We start from the raw sequence: 16,322 nt of genomic DNA, 5'->3' as shown, positions 1-16,322 counted from the left end.
GCTTTTAGCAATATTATGTCCTTTTCTTTCGATATTGTCATTTACACGTTTCAGTCATTCTGTTCCACCTATTACATTAAGGGTTTCACATTTACGAGTTAGCAGCGTGAACAGAGCCCCACTCTTTTTTTAGGGGATAGTGGTATCCCCGGTATCCCCTGCCGTCGACGTCCCGATTTCGGGAACCTCACCAGAACCATTGGATACGTTGTTGGGGCGTTGGGTACAGTTACACTCTAAGTGCCTCAGCCGCCTTTGAATATTTCGGCAGCGGCTGATATACACTGTTCTCACCGAAGTACGATTTCTTGACAAAACAGCTGAAGCGCTGGTTGACATAGGGGCAGTGGTTAAGGTCCCGGACTCCACACATGTCATGCGGCGGATCGTGTAACTTCCGCATGACTATGACAGTTACACTTTTTTACCGCGAAACTGTATATGGCTAGGGTCTGGCGGATCGCATCCGCGGAAAAAAACGACGCAAGGAGCCACAATGTGAACCGATACCGATGATGTGCAGAAAGGGTCCAAGCTCAATGGCACATACCCCTGTGGCCTCAGGGACCTGTAACGCGCCCTTAAACTACCCTTGTCACACGTGGGACCCAAAGAGAGTCGGAGCGATGAACGCTGTTGCCCAAACGCTAGTCTATGACGATGCGTGTCGAAACATCAGTGATAAAACGTTATAGTCTACAAACCAATAGCAATGTCTCATTCTCGCTTGGCATAGCCATTTTCCTAGCGACGTCATCAGTTGCCCCTCGGGCTCGATATAGATAAGACCCATGTCGGTCCCTCCAAAGAGGAAGAGCATGTCTTCAAAGAGCGCCGGCGCGCTCAATAGCGCGAATAGATGCGAGAGCGATGAGAAGTCGAACGCAGCACTGAAGTTGTGTGCTGTGTCTTTTCAACCATTTAATATAGTCAACAAATGAAAAAAAATTATATATATAAACAAAACAAACAACTTCGCTGGTCTTTCATCTTCCCATAGCCGAAGGGCTCTGAATTTTTCCTACGATGGTGATGCGTCCTTTCCGCAAGTGCGTCATTTCGCAACAGATAAGAGGAAGATAGGATTGTGAATTCTAGGAACAAAAAATGTGGTACCGGCATTTAGGTACGGCCGTGTAATATGATATGGTAACTCGTATTCTTGATGTAGAAGTGTTACACAATGACAGCCCACGTATCAGCAGCAGCAAAAACAACTGTACGAACTAGTCACAGAAGCTTTTTTTTTACTAATGGCAAGAATGTCAGCATTCCCTGCATAACCCATTCAATGTCGTTGCGAGTGTGTATTCAAGTTCTTGTTTGCTATAATTGGCGCGTGAGAAAGAGGGGAATATGGCGGTTAATACATGTAAGGTAAACACACCTGGTAGCGAAGCTTCCATAGAAGCCCATACGTTCAAAACATGGCGGTTCATCGGCGGTTCATGGGGCTTAGCGCCATCGGTGTGAGAAGGGAACACTTCCGGCGGAAGAAAAAATAATGTGGCGCCATATCCGTTAAAAACGAAGTGATGTCATTTTGTTCTCAAAGGCGCGAACTTTGTTTTCGGGGGCCTGCCATTAGAGCTGTATATTCAAATGCTTCGCCATTCGACGTGATGGGTGTTTCGAACTTTCAGCGCGGAAACCGATGCAGAAAAAGTTCAGCCACACGAGTGTCGAAACTGCACCCTTGCCCAGAACAGACTTTGTTTGGAGGCCGATGAACGCTTTGGGCGTAGAGTGCTCGTCCTTTCGTCGGACGCCAAGCCCGTCGGCCAGCGCTGTCGCACGAAAACAGCTAAAGTAAACAAGTATCTGGCGGTCGCAACTCACTACTTTCGGCTGAACAGGTTAAGAAGCAATGAAAGTACACGCGTCACCTAATTCATATATACGTCGACAAGCAAACCAACACATGAGAGGGGGGGGGGGGGGGGCGTATTGTAACAGGTGAACTTTACGAGTGCCCCTTTCTGTCCACTTCAAGAGCTGCATTGCATTCCAAGAGAAAGCGGCGTCAACGCCCGCCGTTATCGGTGGGCGCTGAAAAAAAAGTATTTATTAATAATGATCAAGTAACATAAAGTTCTTCTTTTCGTGCCATGCGTATATAAAATTGATTAGAAACTTTATTTTCATGGAATCAATACTCTCCGCATACCTACTTTCTGCGGTATTTGTAGGTTGTCAATAATTTATTAGAGTATAAGTATGTTACGCATTTTCATAAGGCTATGTTTGGAAAGGGGGCTTTTCCGTGTTCTAAAAACGGAAAATATTTGTACTGAAGATAGTGCTCTTAATTTTTTTCTTTTCTTTTCTTTTTTTTGAGGAAGACTTTCCGCAAGTTCGACGGTCTGTTTCTACAGCATAAAATGCAGTAGTAGAAATGAGAATTAAAAGAGTGAAATGTAATATTTTCGTAATGCTTATTGGGAATTCAGAAGGCTTCTCGGTAAGTAGACTGGTGCTGTTGCTCAACTTTCGTATTTAGATTCTAATTCCAACACGTTGTTTTCAGAGAAAACAAGTCCTAAACTCTTCGTAGAGTTGTTTTTAAATGGTCCAAGAATTACGTGGCTTTGTCTGTCTTCCCGGATGCCGGGTGTGTGAAGCAAATCAAATTTCATTTACGACGAATTTAGAAATGTACTTAATAAAGTGGCACCGTATATCTTGTAAACTGCCAGGACGCACTTTAATTTTGTATTATTGAAGCCATGTCTTTTCCATCAACGAGTCCTGAGCAATCATCGGCATTGCAAGACATCTGCAATCCGTCATAATATTTATTGGGTCATAATGTGTATATTGGGTACGCCATGTATTTGGGGGATTTATATTTGTTAATTTCCGCATATTGATGACGTGCACTCCAGTAAGATTTAACATGTTGTAGTGCTTTTCTGCGAAAGCATATTGCTATGCGATACCATTGTGCTGCCTATCCCGTCTTGCTTGAGCTTGTGAAACCTGGCAAAGCGTGTGCCACACACCTTATTACCGTGCAGTCCGCGACAGATGAGATTTTTATGCTTTGCAATTCACAGGACCAGCATGAGCAACGCCTTGGCAGTCATGTTCACCGGCTTCTGCTGCCTGCTCGTGATCAACGCGTTGGTGGTGGGGAGCCTTCTCACGGCGTTTTGTAAGTTTGCATACTCCTGTATATGCCAAGCTTTAATTTCAGCACATTACTACAAATAAAGCTCAACCTCTGTCTACCGCCCTTTAGAAGGTGCCTTTGGAAACAGACGTCAGTCAACGAATGTTATCCTTGTCTAAGCACCGAAGATTGGACCATCGCTTGAGCAGAGCTCTCGCCGTGCATAAGTGTTAATCTTAAATTGAGTGGTAGCTCCAAAAACGGTATTATCAAAATTATGTCAGTGTTAATCGCCCGCAGTCAAACCTGATGAATTTCGAAAAAAAATGTTTCCACGGTCTTTGTCGTTTCTATATTGTAACGTAGATCGAAGACGGAGTCTTGAAAAGAGATGCTTCTCTTTAATGGCGGGCCAGAAGAAGAACGTGCAGCCTACGCGCTTCGTCGTCTTTCACGGCGCCGACCTTGCGCGCGCCGACCTTTGCGCGCGCCGTCCCGCTGTGCGTGAGCCCCACATCATTGTGTCAATATATGATATCACACGAGAATTTTGGCGGGCCTGTCTATTCCGTGAAGATTAAACACAGGCAGCTGGATCAGTACATGTGCAGGGTAATATGTAACTTCAGACTTCAACCCCCCCCCCCTTACATCTCTACTTACTCATCAAACGTAAACCTTCCTTCATCTCTACAGATCTTCATCAGCTAGTTTGTCAACGTACCTCAAGACTGGTTAGAATAAATGGTGTTTCCCACAAGTGATAGAGGTGCTTCTCGTTCACGAAGCCGTCTCGCGGTTTCTCCTGGAGCTCCCGCTGTTTGCAGCATAACCGAACCACTTGCTGTCATTTGCATTGGCGACAAGCTTGACACATAGGACACCACCATCTCTATGCCCCTTTCTTCTTTTATCTAGACCGCCAGAAAATGTCAACCATACCCCTAAGTATTCCCTGGCCTGCGCGGGAAGGACATCGAGGAATAATTAGAGAACTGATAGTGAGGAGGGGTGTGCGAATTGTGATTTTGAAACCTAATCTAATACGAATTCATTAGTGCCAGAAGCTAATCGAATCGAATGCAATATCGAATAGTTTTCGAATAATGAACAGCCGTTGCGACAATTATTATGAACCAATGTTCAAATCTTGGTATCTTAAGACAGCTGCTTCTGTCATTGCATAGTACTTAGGAACGTTGTTAACTAAACCCAGATGAAGCATTAAGATTAGTCAAGTGTTTTCTTTGCGTGTTCAGGAATCTTCACAGAACGCGAATAATCGAGTGAATGTAAATTATGGATACCTAAGCCACGTGGCCACCTCCACCACACAAGTTCTCATGAGTTTTGTCTATACTATGCCCGCGGGGTAAATGTTTACCTACTTTTGTTCCAATTTATCTTCAATTGGGTGGGGAGTTAACGCTTGAAGTATTCGGCAAGTATTCAACAATATTCTGATTTACGAATATTTGATTGAAAGACTGAATCGAATGGGGCACTATTCGATTTATTATTTTAACGTTGCAGTATTCGCACAGCCGTACTAGTGAGTCAATGGCTTTAATAAGTGAAACAGTTGTCAGAAGCTACTGACATCCCCTTCTACCTTTGCGATGTCGCTAAACCGGCTGATAGAATCACTTACCAGATTATTGTCTCTGGGAGACATTACGCAAGCTATTTCGGCACCGCTGGTGTTGCACTGTATTCGCCAAAAATAATATCGGCGAAAATTCACTTTCTGGAGAATCCTATGTTTACATGGAGGATGCGTTTGCAATTTGGAGGTGCGTGAACTTCGCCATGTCTTAATACAATAGGTACGCCATATTACCACAGAGACTGTGACGTTTAACGAGATCAGCATGCTGGGGAACTGCAAGTACCTTCGGGGGATGACTATCTATCTATCTATCTATCTATCTATCATATATCTATGTCTCTAGCCGTTTTCCCGCCAACTTGGTTCACTGGGAGGGTAGCCCATGGTTAATAGTTAGCACGTCATGCTGCTCTGCAGAGGGAACAGTGTTGAAAACCAACCATCAGACCTGTTTCCCATGGAATGTGGTACTGGATATTGGCCGCTCTTCAGTAAACCTCTTTGACGCCATCTGAGGTCTCTGGGTGTGCCACTATTCAATGAACATGCTGAAGCATCTTTACTGGACACGTGCCACTCGGTATGTGCTGCTCATCAATAAAACTCTTTTACATCAACTTGGGTCACTGGGGAAGTGTGCCACACTTCAAGAACCTGTTGAAGCCAACTTTGTAAACTAGGCATCTGCTACTTGTATGTGCCACTCCTCAATGACAAAAAGGGTTCGTTCGGTTCTCCGCTGCTCGGCGTAATCGTACGCGCGCATGCATGGACTTCGCGGCGATGCCGCTGCATGGCGCAAGGCGTACAGTGCGAAACGCGAGGAAATCCGGCATGCCGCTACGCTTCGGCGTTGGCAGTAGGGTGTCGCTACTTTGCTTCAAAGTTAATCGCATTAACGTCCACACATCGTGAGATGTGTGCTGCCGCTTTTTTTTTTTAACACGAAAGTGTTTTATGCCGGGTCCACCAAGACTTCACTGACGTATTTTCGTCACGGAAATACGTCATAGAACATAATACAAAGAAAGAAACCAGAAGAAAAAGTTCCACAAACATGCAAAATTTGGAATCGAACCCACGACCTCTCGGTCCGCGACGATAGATCGCCGAGCGTTAACCCATTGCGCCACAAACGCATTTGCAGAGAGCTACACAGACGCGCCTTATATACTATAACACTCCTCCGTGTACCCGCGCTCTTGCTCGGGCGGTGCCGCCGCCTACGAGCAGAAAGAGAAGTACTGCATTATGACACTAACGCGCACCCGACAGTGAACGCTTCGGTGGTCTCAGCACTACGAGGCCTCGATGCCAGCATTCGAAGGGACGCTGGCATCAAGAAGCACTACCAACGCCACCTAGGTGGCGTTGGTAGTGGCGTTCACCGTACTCAGCACAGCGGAGCGTGGCCTCCGCAATTAGCTCTGAAATGTTTCTGAAGTTGATCGCGGAGGCTGCAATTACGACGCGCTGTACGCGCTGATTTGACTCGGTGACGATTCAGTTACGTGCTTGTCTTGCGCGTTGTATTAGTGTGTCAGTTACGTGCTTCGTCTTTCGGCGTTGTGCTAGCGTGTGCAGCGTAGTGCAGCTTCCATATGCACGACGGTTGCTCATGGTCATCGACGTGGTAGTCGTGATGGAGGAGGACGTGCCACCAGGCGTCAGCGTGGGTGCATCAACGCCTAAGGGCGCTTTAGCCACAAAACACCAATAGACATTATATATCAATGTGCAATAAACATACACTACTTCTGTGAAGACACGTTTCACTTTCGTGTTCTATACCGATTCCTATATAAGAGGGATCAACCACATTTTTTACGCCGTGCCCTGCTATACTGCTCAGGATGTCATCACTGTCATTAGCCCATGTCATCACCCCAACGCGTTGGCAAACTGCGCCATGAATGCACTGGGTATGTGCCGCTCGTCAATGGAGCTCTTTCACGTCAACACGTTGGCAAGCTCCGCCACGAATGCACTTAGTATGTGCCACTCCCAATAATCTTCTTTCACGCCACCGCGTTGGCAAGTTGCACTGGGTACGTGCTGATCTTGAATGAACCTCCTTCATGCCAACGCATTGGAAGCTAGGCCAAGAATGCGCTTGGATTGTCCCGCTCTTCAATGAATCTCCGTCAAGCCAACTTGAATGACTGGTTGCATGCCATTGTGTAGGCGATCAGCGACTCAACAATTCTCAGTGTTCGCACACACCGCACGCCATGCAACTTGGAGGCCCCACGCAGACTTTTTCGGCAGCGCTGCTGATGGCTCACCGTGTCGATAGGTAAGCGAGGCAGAGGCTGTCGGCGCAGTGCGCGGCTCATACGCGCCGGTGCGCCACTTAAGTCATCTTGGAGGCCACGCAAAAAATTTCGAGCGCACTTCGCATCGGCGCCGTTAGATGGCATAGCATGTTCAGAAGGAAGAGCGTGATAGTAGTCCTGCTGCGCACAGGCCTAATACATGACATGCCTCCGTGGTGGCAATAGATTGTGCCACTACATTGTTTCAATGCGACATTCACGCGAGTTCAGTTCGAGCGGGATTTCAATGCGTAAGCATTATTACGGTACATCACTCAATTTCTGGGGGCTATGTATCCGTGGTCAAATGGGTAGCCCATCGACCGCTATGCTGAGGGGACCGGGTTCGAAAACAAGCGTCGGATCAACATGAGTGAAGAGTGCGTAGCGATGTGTACATGTAACGTATACCTCCACCTGTTTCACGACATGGGTCACTGTAGCTGCGGGACTGGATAGGTACTGCTGTTCGAAGAAGCTCTTTGTCGCCGATTTCGATCAATGGGTGTGTGCCACTCGGTCTGTGCTGGCTGCGATGATCTCTTTGATGCGAATTTGGGTCGCTGGTACGCGTCATTTGGCATGTTCTACTCTTCAAGGAACATCTTTGACGCCAACTTGAGCATCTAGGTACGTGCCACTGGGAATGTGCCACTCTAAAAGGCGAGAAAGATCCATCAAATTTCTGCAATGCTGAGCGGAATGGAACGTACGTCACAAGGTCTCCTCAATGACAGCCACCGAAGCTTTCAGGGGGCGCCACAAATGCACTGAGTATGTGCCGCTTTTCAATGACCGTATATCATGCAATGCTAAGCGAGGAGCGCCATGAAGTATTCGGTATGTGCCGCTCTTCAGCCAGCTCTCGCCAACTGGGGTCACTGAGTGTGTGCCATCGAGCGTGCAGCAAGCGAGGCAACAATTCTTAGTTCTTCAGCCAGCCTCTCGCCAACTGGGGTCACTGAGTGTGTGCCATCGAGCGTGCAGCAAGCGAGGCAACAATTCTTAGTTCTTCAGCCAGCCTCTCGCCAACTGGGGTCACTGAGTGTGTGCCATCGAGCGTGCAGCAAGCGAGGCAACAATTCTTAGTTCTTCAGCCAGCCTCTCGCCACTGGGTCACTGGTGTGTGCCATCGAGCGTGCAGCAAGCGAGGCAACAATTCTTAGTTCTTCAGCCAGCCTCTCGCCAACTGGGGTCACTGAGTGTGTGCCATCGAGCGTGCAGCAAGCGAGAGCAACAATTCTTAGTTCTTCAGCCAGCCTCTCGCCAACTGGGGTCACTGAGTGTGTGCCATCGAGCGTGCAGCAAGCGAGGGCAACAATTCTCAGCGTTCGCAGACACCGGCGCGCAGTCTTCGCGGCGGTTGCGCTAGATGGCGCCAAAGGTTCACAGGGAAGTGCTAAAGAGGTATGCCGCAGCAGCGCCAGCCTCACACATACCTCCTTCAGAAGGTGGCAAACGTTACGTCGCCATATTGATTCAATGCTTAACACATTAGCGTCGACAGCGATCGCGAGATGGCTTCCACCATTTCATTTCCCCATGCCAACAGTAGGTACTGCTGAGGGATCGGTACCCGTGTTCACAAAAACGTACATTAAAGCTTTTCGTAAAAGCAAACTCCAGCCAATACTGATGCTGGACATTATAAGCTAAGGTGGCAGCAAAAGTCAAGCACACTCCGCAAAAAAAAAGCTTTGTGAATTCGGCCCTAGGTCAGATTTGGAGCTATAGTCGACTAGCACTGCGTCGATGGGTGCCGCCATGTTGTTTGCGCATTGCTCAGGGCACCCATTCAATTTTTCAAAATTTTGGGTTAGTGGCAAGCGTGAAACCAAACTCAAGGAAGCGAACTAAGGCGCAATGGTAAGACACTATTCAATGGGGTCAATCTAGGTATTACTCTAAAACCCTACCCTAAACTACTAATCGAAAGAGCCATTTTTGAACATGAACATGAAACAAACAAGTTTTTAAAAGCACCTTCCCGTTCACGATCGTTTCCTGTTGTTCTGCCTTCGTAAATACATAGGACTATTTCGCCTAAAGCCTATTTCCTCGCTACTATTAACCTGTCTCCTTCAATGTCATCTTCCTTACGTAACGACGCAATAAACCTAAGCACACACGCTTTGGTGCGTCAGCGGCTAAGGCGTGGGTGCTGATATATACGAGGTCGTGCCTTCAATTCCTGGCAGCAATGGTAGCATTCATAAGTGGCCGTAAGTCTAAAACAGCGATGAATTTCGATTTATGTGTACTTTAAGGAAAACTATAAAGGTCTAGTTTATTCCTCTTCCTTGTACAAATCGCTTTTGATATGATTCGACGCGGCAGCCTAAAGAGACACTCAAGTAACATACTGAATAAGTTTGGATCGCGGCTTTCATCCTGCGGAGCGACAAATTAGAAAATTCTGAAGAGAGGGAAATGAGAAATGCTCGTGCACTTAAATTTAAGTGCACATTAAAATTTCAGGTAATCCAAGTTATTCCAGGGTCCCTCACTACAGTGTGCCTTATAATCATATCGTGGTTCTGACTGGCAAATCTCAAGAATTTAAGTTTTCGTTTCTTAAACTGAGGATATTACTGAACTGTCTCGTATGTTTGTCGTAAAATAAAAGCGAAAAGAAACGAAACAAAACAGCTAATAATTGAGTATTTGTAAATTACAATAATGTGTAATCAACGAAGAAATAATGAGTGATATAATTGAGATCTTTTTTTTTCGGTGTTTCCACCTGCAGTGAGCAGGCCGCCAACGGCCACACCAACAGCACGGCGCTGAAGCTGGAAGCCCCCATCGGTAAGCTTTCAAATACAACTTGACCTTGGACCACTAGCCATTAGATTGAACATGTCTGGTATATTTAGCACTGTTGAATCTCAAAATGGCAATCTGCATTCTTTGAAGCCACCACTTCACCAACGCCGCCCAGACGACGACGGCGTCCGGCTCTGACTACTAACGGACAAACAAATAAGCTCTATTGGAGGTTACAGCCACCGCCGCAGCTGTAGATGCGGCAACGACCACCGAGGCCCTGCACCTCAAATTGCTACAAGCTGACCGTCATGGACATCCCACTAATTGCGGCAAGAAGCCATCGTTGATGACTTGCCTGCGCACAGCATGTGCACCTGTATCGCGATTGGGTCGTCATTGCATCGTAAGCGGGTTCGAAGGTCGACATCAGAGGCGTAGTCCGGCGCAAATGGTAGCGAGCGCCGTACCATTTCGTGAACAGTTCGATCATTCCGATTGGCCATAACAAGGTCATTAATTCCCTCGTCTAGTTACACTCTAAGCCAAAAGAGACTAACGGGGGTATAGGGTTAGTCCTTTGAGGGACTAACTGCGTTGCCACAACCATTACTCCCTTTAGGGACCAACGGCAAGGGGATGAACTGTTAGTCCCCTAGCAGTTACTCCCTTGGAGATTAACTTTTGGTCCCTCCAGTTACTCCCTGGAGGATGAAATGTTAGTCTCCCCAGTTGCTCCCCAGAGATTAAATGTTAGTCCCACCAGCTGCTCCCCGAGGACTAAATGTTGGTCCTTGCAGTTACTCTCCAAGGACCAACTGCTCATCCTTCCAGTTACTCCCCAGGGGATGAACTGTTTAGTACTCCATATTGGTGTTACTCCTTATAGGGTTAATTTTTTGTCTCGAACATGCTTTTCAGAGGCCCAAGACATGAGCAGAGCTGCTTGGGCTGGGATTTTTTTTTAATCTCGAACATGTTTTTTAGACACAGAACAAGAGCTTGGGTGCTTGTAACATAAAATATGGAGAAAATATAAACAATAGAACACTTTATTTTTTTTACAGTAGCAACGTGTGTGACACGCGCACAAGTGGAGTTGGCCACACACCACTGTTAACACCGACCGTGTGGCATATGGTCAAATGTTCTTTGTGCCTTTGGCGCAAAAACAATGTCGAATATCCAGTAAAGGGCAATCTGCATGGCAAGGCCAGAGACAAGGTCATCTTCGTCAATCTTGATCGATTCGAGCTGTACATGGAGGGCTCTTGCTTGCAGCAGGCTAGTTTCCTCGTATTTCACCGTAGGCATATGATGTGACGCATCCGGGTGCTGCAAAAATAAATGATAGGGTTGTAAGTGTCAAAGCCAACACATGATTATGAGGCACGCTGTAGATGAGTGGTCCATGCAACAGGTCTATTATCAGCATGCAAGTTACATATAATCTTACGTAAGGGGAAATAAAAGCCTCCATCCTCTCCTTCACAAGGCTTGACAGTCAAGCGCACAATCTGAAGCTGTAGGCTTCAGGTCTGAAACGAAAAGTTTTCACAAATTAGGCATGAACACCCTACACCACGATTGCAAGACCTCATATATGAACACAGGCATTGAAAGACAATTTACATTGCAATTACAGTGGATCCTCGATTATAAGGCTTTGAGGGGACCACACAAAACTGTTCTATAATCGGGGCATCGTATAATAAAAAAAAACTTAACAATATAGGCAGTGATGATGTCTTGCCCAAAAAACAGGTACAGACTGCCTGAATAATCCCACGGCACGAACCTGCACTGCTTGCAAGGAAGGTAGATTAAGTTATTCAAAAATTGCAGTATTTATTCGATTGTAACACAAGTGTACTTTTTTCACAATTTTCGTTGCTTGAACCATGACCCTTGTGTTCATTCGAATAACGTCAAAATTGACCATTTAAAACAAATCTACTAAATCCCACGATTTCTTGCGTTACGTTGGCAACCTGTAACCTTACGGCTCGATCCAATCCATGGACAGGTCGACCGAAGTGCTAACTTGTTTTTGGTTGGAATCGGCGCTGTTTTCACTGTGCTTGTGACTGGTTACGGTGCTGTAATACCCTATAACCTTTTGTGGTTCGACTCAGTTCATTCGCGGCATTATGGCAACGCAGCAGATTCAGTATGACGGTCGCTTCGGGAGACGAGCAATTTTGATGGCCGAGGAGCTGGGAAAGAGGCCACACAACAAGAATACAAACATTTCTGATGCTGCTAATTTTTGTAATAGCATAACACTTCAATGTTTGAAACAGTAAGGCGGTGCACAAGGAACCCGAGAGCAGATTCAGAAAGCGTTCGTAAGCAAGAATTTGTAAAAGTGGTGATTGGTCAACCAGGGGGATCGGTCCACCCATGAAACAGGATGCAGAAACTAGGGTGCTGGCCAGTCAAGAAGTGCTGTTATGAAGGCTTGCACATAGAGAGCTTTGTGAATTTAAGTCGACTCATTTGTGCTAGCCAAAACAGATGTCAAAGGGTACAAGATGCTGTTAGTAGTACCAACATAAACAGAGCTTCCAAGTTGCCTTCCAGAACCAACAGAACAAACTCCAACAAAAACAGAGAGAATTAATAATGGCAATGAAAACAGCAAAACCACAAACACAGGACATTCCACATCGTCAGTGCCACAATAGCTATAAGTCAAGATACATTTACTGGCTATTGCGGACAGCTGCACTTTGTTCCAAAAATTAATCATCCGTGTTGTGAACTACTTTGGCTGTATTGGTTTCCACTCGACAAAGAGCAGCAGTGTCTGTGGATTGCTAACAGCAATTGGAAAATCTTCTATCTGATCACTTGGCGTGGAAACAAGCATAGGAGTGCCGGTGTACGGGCAACCCAATGCAACCCTGAGAAATTTAAGTGCCAGCCGTTATAGAATATTTGCATGAGCTACCGGCATAGTTCTCATGCATTTCAAGTCCACTATGTCATGCCTATGTCGGCCTATGTCCACTATGTCACACCTATGTTGGTGCTCTCCCAGGCACATGTTGAGGCACCGGCCAGTCTGCCCCATGTAAATCTGACCAAATATACACATGATCAAAGGAATAGACCACACAACCCCTGATGGATGCAAGACAAGTTTTGTGGTATCTTTAACTAAGCAAGCCTCCCTTGCCTGGATGTCTTTCTCAATTCGCTTGTGGATTGCTATGCACATATATAACCAGAAAGAAATAATGTAGACAGGATATGCACGACAGTCCGTAAGTGAACTGTGAAAGGCGAGCAGGCAAGCAAGCGAGGCTTCCTTGGTTAAAGCTACCACTAAATTTGTCCAGTGTTTGTCCGAGGCAGTGTATTGTACTCCTTTCACATGTGGTCAAATGCACATAGTACAGACTGGCCAATGCCTAAGTATGTACTTAAGATATTAACCATATTTGACTCAAAAGGCCAGTATGCTCATCCGTCTTGGCCGTGCATTCCAGCAATAGGACTTCTGGCCAGATTACACGATCGTCACCTATTTTCACCTACAGTGGAAAATTGACACATGAAATCAGTGAGGCACACTGCATAAATAAAAAGACGTGTGCGCCAGCCCCATTAGTAATGGTCTGCCTTCTCTCACAGTGTAAATTTTGTCCTGAAAAGTTACATGAACTGACCGGCAAACTCAAAAGGACGCTACAAATTTCACCTAGTGGACACGGCTGGTTCTCAGAAAATGCACAAATACAGGGATGGGTATCTGTTGGCATACTGTAGTAATAGTTGGCGCAAGTTAGCTTCGACATTGCTGCCATACTTCAGCTGTCGCAAGGCTACACCCTCACATTTAATTTCAAGAAATTTAAGCTCATCATATGTGTATTTGCCAGTGGCAGTTAATCTGAGGACAAGACAGAAATTATTGTAAATAGCAATGCTAAAGTAACAATGGTAAGCAAAGGTAAGCACGCTGCACACTTAGGCCTGTGACATATTTGGCACACTACAGTTCGAATTTTAACATGCACAAAAACTGCACATGTGTGTAGCATAAACAGAGAAAAAATACAGAAATAAAAGCTACAGCATAAAGAACAGTTTCAAAACAATAAAACCAAAATAAGGAGAGTAATATACTGTGTGCAAAGCAAAAATAAGTGAACTTGCAGCCAAGTGATTGAAGCGAGAAAAACATGCTAAACATCAGGACATGTTAGGTTTAGTTTTATATAGAACACAATAATGTGTGCATAATGTTATGGACACAAATAAGCAGCAAGTTGAATAACATTGCATAACTATTTAGCCTATTTAGTAAGCTGAGTTGAGTAATATGTCGATAAGCTTATACACAAATCATACTGAGATCGTAGTTTATGGTACACGTACACTTCATACATACCTGACATGACATCCAGATTACACCCTGTCCTGCTGTAGCCATGGCTGCGGGATCCCTGCATTTCCCTGCCATTATGTTGACACTGCTATAGGGTCACGGTCTCACCACTGCAAAATGAGTAGTGTGTTAACTTATAGCATTGATTGGCACAATAAAACTGTCATATTGTGAACACATGTAAGGTGCACATAAAAACATGTCTGGACTAGTGCAGGGTGGCAACGGAGCACAAGGTCGAGTCACTGAAGAATGTCATGATAATAGGGACCCCTTCATCAAAGTAAAATTTTGAACACGCACGCAGCAGCACATACAAGAAATGTTTGTTTACATACTAGAGTTTGCTTTCATGACTTAGTTTAAACAACTTTTCCCTGCCATGTTTAGTTACGTCATAGTTATGGCAACACCCCTTGTTTTGAAAAGAAAGCTGTACTAGTAGCAAACTGTGACTGCTTACATTCTCGTTTTCTCCTCAAACTGCTCGTAAACCGAAAACCTGGTAAGCATAGATTATTTACAACGTCGAAGAGGTTATAAGCAAAAAAACGTAATTGCCGTAATAATCGGTGAAGAGACAGATCAGTCGTTATTATGCAACTTCAGCAGAAAAGCGGAAGCGCACGTACAGGTGAACACGATTATTTTCGAATGTAATTTTTCTCATCGGAAGAAAACGCTTATCAGGATGGATATTCAATTTCGCATCAAAGCAATAAATTTGCTTAACTAAATTCTGACAAACAGCGCGCAGCATGCACAAGCACAGGTTTCACTGTTGTCGCAGAAGTTCAATTTCCTACGTTCGCAAGGTACGCTATGCACACGCGAGGAGCACACACAACACACGTGTACTTAGCAAGCACGACTGCTTACCTTTTCAATGGTACGACGCTCTCCAAGTTGCCGGTGCTGCGTCGACGACATTACTCCCATCATAGATGTCGCTGCGTAGTGGACGAGCTGAGGCACGCTAACAATACGCATTATTTTTTTTCGACGTCCACCCAACTTTCCACGACAACCAGACAAAGGCCACGACATAAAAATCGTTGGTCCACATTTGCCTGGCGTGCCACGCATACGGCGAGTTCGCAGCGAGACACGAGGTATCTTCTGGCACTTTTGTGCACGCTAACTACGTCCCGTTTCATTACAGCAAACACAAAAACACACGACAGAGAAAATATGTCGTAAGCAGCGCGGTTGCAGCTCGCACAGACGACCGCCATCTTGAAGACTGAGGAAAAACAACAGCGCCACCTGCATACTTGTGAGGTTGTTGTGGCCTCCGTGATGCCAACAATATTCACCAGTAAACTCATGTATTGCGCCGTGTTACGCCCAGCTACGTATATATGTTGCGAGGCAAAACAAGCCACCGAACAGTCCACATTTTATGCTATAGTTTATCGTAGAAATAAATTCTATGACGTATTTTCTTTTTTTGGATTGCTTCCGTGGTCTGCAGCCAGCAAAAGCATGGCCTTAGAGATCGGGTTACGTTATCCTTTGAAAGCCGTCGCTGGGGCGTGAGTTGAATGATATTGACTGCCTGAGCCGTCACTTCGTTTTAGATAACTTCCGGCTATCGTTAACATCAGCTGTAGGCTCAGAAATTGTCGAAACGATCTCTGCAGTGTGCCTCAATCGTGGTTTTCCCATAAACCTCAGCATTGCTTAAATCAACATTTTTTGGCAAACTGGTGCCTGTAAATTGTGCTCGATATGATAGACTAATAATCTGTATTATTAGCCTCCCCCCGCAGCCCCCCCCCCTCCCTTAAAAAAAATCGGAGCCCTTTTACTATGTGAAGATCGAAGACCAGCTATGGCCTTCGATGGTTCTCGCTATCTGCTGGTTCTCGTGGTTCTCGCTATCTGCTGTTTGTCGCGACGTTGTACGGGGTGCCGCGTAGCTTCGCATTTTATTGCGATGTTCTCAGGCTATTTTTGTTGCAGGTTGTTCGTTAATGCACGGACTCGACTGCAGCTTCAGCCGCTGACGCTTTGGTGCAACCATTTACTTCATTTGTGTGCATGCGTATCTATTTGCAAAACGTAGTCCCCCTACGCCAACCCGCAAGAAAATCTGGCTCGTGAATAGACATGTGAGCGCGT

The 16,322-nt window shown here is 45.7% G+C and overlaps 1 long non-coding RNA gene across 2 annotated transcripts; it reads right to left on the bottom strand.

Annotated features, from left to right (window-relative positions):
• Positions 1-11,056: 11,056 nt before the first annotated feature.
• LOC125943031 (uncharacterized) lies at positions 11,057-15,293 on the bottom strand. Of its 2 annotated transcripts, XR_007465502.1 has the most exons (4): positions 15,078-15,293; positions 14,202-14,308; positions 11,259-11,340; positions 11,057-11,137 (listed from the first exon to the last, which is right to left on the bottom strand). It is a non-coding gene; the product is annotated as an uncharacterized LOC125943031 (long non-coding RNA). The 2 variants fall into 2 exon arrangements; XR_007465501.1 differs by having other exon boundaries at positions 11,057-11,340; positions 15,078-15,292.
• Positions 15,294-16,322: the final 1,029 nt, after the last annotated feature.

The sequence above is a fragment of the Dermacentor silvarum genome, chromosome 2 (assembly GCF_013339745.2).
Source record: "Dermacentor silvarum isolate Dsil-2018 chromosome 2, BIME_Dsil_1.4, whole genome shotgun sequence".
In the NCBI taxonomy this organism is placed as follows: domain Eukaryota; kingdom Metazoa; phylum Arthropoda; class Arachnida; order Ixodida; family Ixodidae; genus Dermacentor; species Dermacentor silvarum.
Note: the sequence above shows the minus strand (reverse complement) of the source record. Positions and strands in the feature narration are given on the sequence as shown.